Genomic DNA, 10,000 nt, shown 5'->3' with positions numbered 1-10,000 from the left:
GCTTCGGGCGCAACTTGCGTTCAAAGACTCGATGGTTCACGGGATTCTGCAATTCACACCAAGTATCGCATTTCGCTACGTTCTTCATCGATGCGAGAGCCGAGATATCCGTTGCCGAGAGTCGTTTAATGTTTTATACGACTTGGTGCCGCGCCCCGACCCGGCGGACCGGGAAGGGGCGGGCACGCTTGTATTCATGTTCCTTGGCGCAGACTGAAGGAAATAATGCCCTTGGTCCAAGTATGCATTCTATGTTAAGTCTAATAAATGCGGTTCAGTATTAATTAACAAGTTAATAATTCAGTGAGATCAAGTGAGCTGAATGCCTAGCTAGAGGCCGCTTCAGTTCAAGTGGAATTAATGATATTAATCCACAGCTTACTCTTGACTGAACCCGTAGGGTCACACAAATAGTACGTAAACGGATCAAGTATTTAATGGCATTAAATACTCCATCTATGAATATTCGGAACCGACGGATCTTGGTTTCAGTGGGAGCTAAGATCGTCACAGGCAAGAAATGAATACTCCGGAAACGATGATATTGCCGGAAACGGAAATATGGATCGTATCGGAAATATGAATATTATCCAAGTCGTAGATGTTGCCGGAAACGGAAACATGGTACGTATCGGAAAATATTATTGGAAATGGAAATATTACCAGAATCGGAAATATTGCCGGAAACGGAAATATTGTCAGAATCGGAAATATTGCCGGAATCGGAAAATAATTCCGAAAACGGAAATATTAAATATTTGTTCGAAACGGAAATTAATTCCGGAATCGGAAATATTAAATATTGTTCGTATCGGAAATAGATTCCGGAAATGGAAATTTAATCGAAAGCGTATCGTACGAATTAGCATCGGACGAGGCCTGCCGGACGAAGGCCCAGCACGAAGCCAGGCCATCGCCCAGCAAGCACGCACGCCACAGCCCAGCGCGCACAAGGCCGCGCATGCGTGGGCCGCGCTGCGTGGGCTGCTGCTCGCATGCGTGGGCAGCCCTTGTGGCTGCCGTGTGTGTGTGAGTTTGAGCTCATGCGAGATTCCTGAATCTGCAAGAGTCAGTGTATGATTAAATGTCTATTCCTATTGGATAAATTGATTAAGTAGAATTCATGTAGAATTCTAATTCCAATTAATTCGCATCCTACTAGGATTACGATTCCTTTTCCATAACTCTATAAATAAAGGCCTAGGGGTCATAATTTATACATAAGTTTCAAAGTATTCAAAAGTGAGGTTTTTGAGAGAAAATTCAAACACCCATCTTGCCCCAAAAGTGCCGAATTTTCTGAGTACCTTAAGGGCGATTCTAGTTGGTCAATCTTAAGGCGGATCCGGACGTGCTGTGGACTTTCTACGGAGGGACGACACTTGGAGTCCTAAAAGACTTGTTCTTGTTCGGTTCGGGCGCAGCTAGGGAAGGCACGCAACAAAGAGTATGCATCTAATTATGCTATATGATTATGTGTAAATAATATGTTTCCTGGGTTAATGGTTGTTTCCGCATGATCTATGTAAATGTCATATGTATCATAACCTAACAGTGGTATCACGAGCCCCTTATTATTTTCATAATCTAAATTGCATGAACATGGTTAAATATTACAAATTTGCAAGAATTAAAAGGGGTGATTAATTTTCGTAATTGTTAATTAATTGCAAATTGCGTTTATTTAAATATATGTACGCAGTTTTTCGGCAGTTTCTTCATTACTCATCCGAATTGAGTGATTTTTGTGTCAATTCCGCATGTAAAAGGCATTCTAAAATTTTGACAAAAATAGTATTTTTCTGCCGAACCCAGAATTCTCAAATTCGAAGCCTAACTATGACTTTTCGAAGGTTTTAGTTTTTCGGATGCAAAATTTCGTAAATTTAAGATGTTAAATTAAATATTTGCGATTCCTGTTGATAAATCTTGAATTTTTGATTGACCTACTGCATATGTTTAACAAGTTTGAATGCCTAGTCTTGTTAATTATGCAATCTAATTTGTAATTATGATTAATTTGTTGAAAATTAGAATAATTTAGAATTAATTTGATTTTCATAATTAATTGTAATTTAATTAGAAACCTATGATTAAAAACCACCATAAAAATTGTAAATTTATGATAAATTTTAAATTTTTATGACCTAGACTTGAATCCATAACAATCGGAAATCAATTGGATAATAAATTTTCGATTTTTTCGCCCTAAAATTATGAAATTAATAATATTTATTAATTTGTCATTAATTTTAAATATAAATTTTAAATTTTTTATGCGATTCGTTCATATAACTTGCACGCACGAAGCAATGGACGCTTCGTGTTACCCTTAAGGGGTGTTGCATAATGCGGGCATGCGACGACGAGCAAGGGAGCTCGTCGCCCGTGCGGCACGAATGCAATGAGCAAGGGCGTAGTGCACGAGCACAAGGCAGCAGCCCTGCCTTGTGTCGTGTGCCACGAGCAATGAACGAATGGGCATGGGCGAAGGGCGAGCCAAGGCAGTCGCGTGTGGGCAGCAAGCGAGCTGCGCCACAGCGCGCGCTGCCTCGCACAAGAGCGCGCAGCCTCGCGCGCAGCGAGCGCAAGCTCGCGTGCCACGAGCGCTGCGCCCAGCATTACTCGCGCGCACAGCGCGCGATGTCGCGCCCCAGCGAGCGATGGCTCGCGCCAGCGAGCGATGGCTCGCGCGCGCAGCGAGCGATGTCTCGCGCCAGCGAGCGATGGCTCGCGCGCGCAGCGAGCGATGTCGCGCGCCCAGCGAGCGATGTCGCGCGCGCGCACCGCGAGCGATAGCTCGCGTGCGATGAGCGCTGGCGCGCGCAGCGAGCACAATGTGTGCGGAGGCTTGCGATAGGGAAGCAGCAGCTATGCGACGAGCGCATGGGCTGCGCGCACATGGCCAGCAATGGCTGTGTGCGTACGGTCCATGGGCGTGCAACGCGTAGGGTGTTTGCGTTACGATTAGATCGTTTTGAATGTTTAATTTGAAAAATTTCAGTTCACGTAATTTTAATTAATTTTAAAATTAATAATTTGAATTATTTTCTTGGATTTTAATTTTGAATATTATAATTATAATAAATGTTATTTATTCTAATTATTTTACTAAAATTAAAATCATGAATTAATTTAAATACGACTGAAATTAAATTAAATTTTTGGATTCAATTATAAATTGATATGAGCTTTAAATTTTAATTAAATTTGTATGTTTCCGGTTGGACTAGAAATACATTTTTATGTTTAAAATTGGTAAAGCATATGAATTTATTGGTTTAAGTGGGAGCGCTTTTTAGTCATAAACTCTTGATTAGGTCTACAAATCCTTAAGGTTAAAACAACTTGATTAGAATTAATAAGGACTGAATAATTGGTAGATTATTGGTGCCCTTGATTAATTGCTGCAAATGTTTACGTGATGCATAATGTGTTTTACTAACCAGCTATGTGGGCCATTCATGATAATGAATGGGTGAATGGTATATATTGTATATGTACTGTTTTGCAGGTTATGAAGTGACTAGTATGGCCCAAATAGGATAGAAAATATGGTCTGCGTACCATTAATTTGAATGTAATTGGTCTAAAGTACCAAAGTTATTTTTCAATTCAAATATGGTCTGCGAACCATCAAATAGTTGTAATTAGTTATAGCTTATCCTATTTGAAGAAAATGGTGCCTCCCACGGAGATTTTCAAGACGGACTTTGAAGTCAAAGCTTCAAGATGAAGTCGGGCCATACTAGATCACAAATATCTTATGCATGTTTTAAGTTATTTATTGCTTTAAATATGTCTTAAAATGCATGAGATCAAAAGCTTGATTATGTTGCATGATTAAGGATTTTAGTTCACTTAAAATCTAACCAACATAGTAAGAGCCTTAAGTTCCAAACTTAAAAATTGAGTTAAAAGGTGCCATGCCAAAATATACACTTGCTTGGATATCCTTTACATCAATCTAGTAATAGTTTTCGCTCAGCGAGGTGTTACTTATTGGTCCTAAAGGGGCAAGGTACACAAATAATTGTGAGTACATGTTAGTTTTGGTGAAACTCAACGATATAAGTAAGGAGTCCTTTTATGTCGTGGCAAATTCGATAGGTTTACCTAATAAGTTCTTAGACGTACCTATCAACCAAGAATAGTTTCTAGACTATTAGCAAAAGGCTTTTGCTTACCTAAGATGTTCTAGGATTAAGTCGACAAACTGTGCTTAGTTCTTCAATGATTTTAGGATCTTGGAATCATTTTATTCACACCTGCCGGAACAACATAATTCGAATAAAATGCTAATAACTTGTTTAAATTGCATGGTTGCTTTAATTTCAAGTTATTATACATGATAAATGTTTAGACTTTGCATGCTTCAATGTATGTTTTAATTATTGTTTATAATTAAATATCTTGCACTGCAATAAATCCTTTTAGAAAGGTAACAGTAAATTTCCTCGATTGGTAGTGAATCCAAGAACGATTCACGGAAAAGAGAGAAAGTGAGCAATTTAAAATGTACGTTTCTTATAGCGACTTTTATGGTTGTTTTCGAATATCAAAATCGAATGGCAAACCAATTGGTGCTTGTGAATTCAAAATACACTGTAGTTTTGAGATCATAAAGCATTGAGTTTAATACGCTCAGCTTTACCAATGGTTAACAACCTAATATCTTTGTCCATTTAATTCTCGAATGAGTCTAGTCCCTAGACATTCGAATAGATCGATGCTTAGAGAACTTTAGAAGCTTCTGGTAAGATCATCTAGTTGAAACAAAATATTCAATTAAAATGGTAAAGAACCTTGTTGGTGACATTGGACATGTCTAACAGTCAACACTAAAGAATTCAATTCTTAAGACTATAAGAAAGGGTACAAGAAATAGGAAAACGAGGAACAAATGAAAGGAATTTACGATTCCGTTTCTACCTATAAATTTATGTTTAAAGAGAAGTGACCTAGCAATCAAACTTCCTTGGTATCATATACCGCTTGAGGTTCTTACTTCGGTAATAACTCAAATAATGGAAGCTAGGATACACTAATGACCTACAAGTGGGAAATGAAGCATGGCAATGCTACATTAGTTGTAGGGTCATCTAGTTTGTTTTAAGTCCTTTCAAAGGCTGGAACATAATGGCTATTTTGTTCCATAATCAGCATACCTAAATTTCTGCTTCAAACACAGAAAGACTCACATTCAGAAGAACAAAAACAATGCTTGTTTGTTTGTTTATTTGAATGAAATGGTCAATTACTGGTTGAGTCAATATGCTTGATTAAAACAAACAACTCTTTAAAGAACTTTACTAGGTTCAAATCAAACCCTTGATTTGAGTTCCATTAAATCTTTGGCATTGTTGCTTAGACCATATCAACAAGTTAACATTCATAAGCTCTATTTTGATGGACTTTTGAAAGTTGGTTGATTTCTAGATCAACTTAAGACAAGCTAGTCTTACTTGTTGAAAGTAACAAAGAATATGAACTATTGTTAGAACGCCTAGACGATAGAGTTCAAAGCTAAAGAAAGGTTTTATGACTTTATTATTTCACATGGATTTGAGTGAATATAGGTTTATTTACTCAAATGTGATATAAGTTGAATCTGTTTGGCTAGTTCAAAGATTCAGAAGTATAAAATCCACTCGGCAAGAAATCATAAAGATCTAGGTTAGATCATGTTGATGATTACTTGAGACCAAATATGATCATCAATGATTGTGTGTTGTAATTTCACAATCTAGCTCCATAAGATATGGCATATCTACGTTGGAATGATCGAAGTCAATTAGTACTTGATTCGATCAATGATGAATCATAAAGACTTTTCCTATAATTTCTAAAACAAAATGCTCAACTACCACCAAACTAAACCAAATTCGTCAAAGCTATTGAAAAGTAATTTCAGAATATCTTTTCATAATATATCTAAAGAGTTCCTAAACTCAGTGGGAGCTTAGTGTTTGTTATTCAACAAACTAAGGCCCAAGTATAGATATATGTTTCATTGTGATTTATTCAAATGAGACACAAGGGTATTGTTTCTACCACGAATTTTTGAGAACATAATGTTTGTTTGCTCGAAATAATGTCCTTTTGGAGATTCGTTTCCAAAATGACAAGTGGGAGAAAATAGACCTCGAAAGTTTTCGAGGCGAACAACAAACATAAACGGACATTCCGGAGGCTTTTCGAAGTGCTTCAGAAAATCCGAACTTATTCTTTAAGGACTTTAGAAGTGGCTTTAAAGAATAGACATCTCTTAGAAGACTTTACAAGTGCTTCAAGGAGAACAGAATATTCAAAGGACTTTCAAGTGGCTACTGATATTCTATTGTTTGATGTTCTATACCCAAGTAGGCATAGAGTTCAAGTCACTGGAACTATGAGATTCTTCTATTAGATAGTAAGGAAACATAGAGATCAGGTCAATGAAACTATGAGATTCTTCTATTAAATAGTGAAGAAACCTACAACTTGCAGTCAAACTATTATCATGTAGATTAATGAGTTTGTGACTTGTAAGAAAGCTATGACGAAACCCAGATTCCCTAAAATGGTTAGAGGCCATATATAGACTCAAATGTTTTAAATGGTTAGAGGCCATAAAACATACTCAATGTTTTGATGACAAAATTGAATTTTTGTTGATTTGCAAGAATAGTTTCACACCTATTGGTTGCAAGTTTGTTTTAAGGATAAAAACCATCAAACATGGAATTGTGTTCACACACAAAGCTAGATTAGTTGCTAAAGGTTACAAGCAAATTCATGGCATGGATTGTGTTGAAACCTCATGCAAAATCGTAATGCTTAAGTCTATAATTCAAGCAATGATTGCATATTGGTACATATAGCAATTGGATGACAAAACGTATTCCTCAATCAAATGTTGGAATAAACTATGTACATGGTATGTCATAGGATTTGTGGATCCAAATAAATGCTTGAAAAAGAAAGCTAGCTTATGAAATCTAAAGTACAGATTTAAGCAAGCAATTGGGAATTAGAAATGTATTTTAGTGAAGCTAATAAGTATTTTAGTTTCATAAAATGTACATGATTCTTATAGATATATAAGAAGTTTAGTGGGAGTACATAAAACTTAATTGGTCCTATGTGTATCACACACATATCTCTCTATTGTAAAATAACATTCAAATGCTAATGACTTAGATTTGAAATTATTCATCAATGATGGACCATGGCGAAACTTAGTACATACTGGGTATTAAGATCTATTTACAAAGATCTTATGATATTATTTTGGATTAAGTAATGGCATTTACTAAATCAAACTCGAAAGTCTCCATTGGAGATATTCGACCCATGTGAATAAATCTAAGTAAAGGATGTTTGAACTATGTATAAGCATTTACTAAGTTAAACATCAATGAGTCTAAATGAGATTCTTAACCTATATTATATGTCAAAGAATTTAGCTGGATTCAGTATCTACTAAAATTGAATGAGCTAAAGTTACATGAATAGAATTCAATTGGGAATTATTCTGCATGATATAATATGAGGATCGCCAAAAACGTATCGTATGACTTTAGGCATGACGAACATATACCAATCTCTATTGATCTAAGTGAAGATCAACTAGATTGAGACCAAGAATACTTATGGTACTTGAAAAGGTACATAGGAATAGTTCTTGATTCAAGGAAATAAAGATACGCTAAATATTGATGCTACACGCATAAACACTGGCAAAGGATCAAGCAAGACCCTTTGGAGTTAACCATTGATAAGGACGAGCTATAGAGCATCGTGTTTTGAAATGGCAACATGGATTGGAGACCATGAGTTGTTGCGTGGGAAATTAAAATATTAATTTCTATGTTCTAAGATATAGTTGGAGAGTCTTCCACATATCTATAAACTGCTTGGATAGGTAAATCCAAACAAAGCATCACTAGCAACCTATACAGTTGAAGTAAAAGTACTTATTGCCTAAGAAGCAGTAAAACAGGGTTGTTTGTTTATGTTAAAGAGTTCTTCACTGAACTTGGATGGATCATATATCTTCTGACTTGATGGTTCTTCATTGCAAAATGCGTAGAACTACTCTTGTAGCTAGAAGGAATAGATCACAAAACAAACACACTCGAAAAGATCTTATCATCATATCTCAAAGAACATTCGATGAAAAGGATGTTAAGATTGGCAAAGCATGATAACTAAACCTATGCAACAAGTGAGAAGCAACACTCACATTGTCGCACTGGAAATCAAGCATAGCTTTGAATTCCATGAATTGTTTTAGAAAATGGGTTTGAGGCCCATGGTTGTAAAACATTGGGGTTGAACATTTATCATATATGAAATGTATTTTCATATTCCATTTAATCTTGGTTTAGTATTAAATGATGAGTCCCTTCAACTTGACGATATATTCAAGATAGACTGTCAGGACCAGTCCTGTGACTAAGAAATGTCTATCAAGTGAACTTGAATGTCAAAGGTTGAAAATGGTCCCTAGTCGGAGTTTTCTATAAAATTGGACGCATAGAAAACGTTAGACGATTAGAATGCAAGATGACTAGTAGTTCTGTTTCTTGAACTATGTGGACATGGCAATGTCATAATCATTTGCATAGATACTTACTTTGGGAAGACTAGTATCGGACAAGACCTATGAAACTTTACTGTAAGAGATGAAAGTCTGTCATAAGTAAATTTCATTAAATTATTAGACACTAAATCCTCAATACCTGAGTGGTTTGAGATTACTTGTTTGAGAACTGGTTGCTTTGACGTTGACCAACCGTCGCACCGTAAAAGGAGGCTATAAAGGCAACGCTCAGGTAATCACCTATCAAACGAAGTCTAATCTCAAGATCGCAAGATTGGGATTGTCCTCCCATAAATCGGGATGAGATGCTTAAAAGTTGTACAAGGCCACTCGGAGAGCTAGAAACTGTGAAATGCATGGCCGTGCTCGGATGAATCATAGGCTATGATTATCTGTTTATTTGATCAGTTGAACTCTGAAACCGAGGAACACCTCTGGACATAATAAGGATGACAACTCTTACCTTATGTTCAAGAGCAAGCATCGAGCGACAAAGGAATTAGGAAATGCACACTTGTCCCTAAGGACAAGTGGGAGACTGAAGGAAATAATGCCCTTGGTCCAAGTATGCATTCTATGTTAAGTCTAATAAATGCGGTTCAGTATTAATTAACAAGTTAATAATTCAGTGAGATCAAGTGAGCTGAATGCCTAGCTAGAGGCCGCTTCAGTTCAAGTGGAATTAATGATATTAATCCACAGCTTACTCTTGACTGAACCCGTAGGGTCACACAAATAGTACGTAAACGGATCAAGTATTTAATGGCATTAAATACTCCATCTATGAATATTCGGAACCGACGGATCTTGGTTTCAGTGGGAGCTAAGATCGTCACAGGCAAGAAATGAATACTCCGGAAACGATGATATTGCCGGAAACGGAAATATGGATCGTATCGGAAATATGAATATTATCCAAGTCGTAGATGTTGCCGGAAACGGAAACATGGTACGTATCGGAAAATATTATTGGAAATGGAAATATTACCAGAATCGGAAATATTGCCGGAAACGGAAATATTGTCAGAATCGGAAATATTGCCGGAATCGGAAAATAATTCCGAAAACGGAAATATTAAATATTTGTTCGAAACGGAAATTAATTCCGGAATCGGAAATATTAAATATTGTTCGTATCGGAAATAGATTCCGGAAATGGAAATTTAATCGAAAGCGTATCGTACGAATTAGCATCGGACGAGGCCTGCCGGACGAAGGCCCAGCACGAAGCCAGGCCATCGCCCAGCAAGCACGCACGCCACAGCCCAGCGCGCACAAGGCCGCGCATGCGTGGGCCGCGCTGCGTGGGCTGCTGCTCGCATGCGTGGGCAGCCCTTGTGGCTGCCGTGTGTGTGTGAGTTTGAGCTCATGCGAGATTCCTGAATCTGCAAGAGTCAGTGTATGATTAAATGT

The 10,000-nt window shown here is 37.1% G+C and overlaps 1 non-coding gene across 1 annotated transcript in view; it reads right to left on the bottom strand.

Moving 5' to 3' along the window:
- The window catches only part of LOC130465191 (5.8S ribosomal RNA), a 156-nt gene extending 33 nt beyond the window's left edge, over positions 1–123 (bottom strand). The window contains exon 1 of the ribosomal RNA XR_008925476.1: positions 1–123. This exon is cut by the window's left edge and continues 33 nt beyond it. This is a non-coding gene — a ribosomal RNA (5.8S ribosomal RNA).
- Between the last annotated feature and the right edge of the window lie 9,877 nt (positions 124–10,000).

This window comes from Spinacia oleracea, unplaced genomic scaffold (assembly GCF_020520425.1).
Source record: "Spinacia oleracea cultivar Varoflay unplaced genomic scaffold, BTI_SOV_V1 SOVchr0_092, whole genome shotgun sequence".
In the NCBI taxonomy this organism is placed as follows: domain Eukaryota; kingdom Viridiplantae; phylum Streptophyta; class Magnoliopsida; order Caryophyllales; family Amaranthaceae; genus Spinacia; species Spinacia oleracea.
This window is presented reverse-complemented; position numbering and strand designations above follow the sequence as displayed.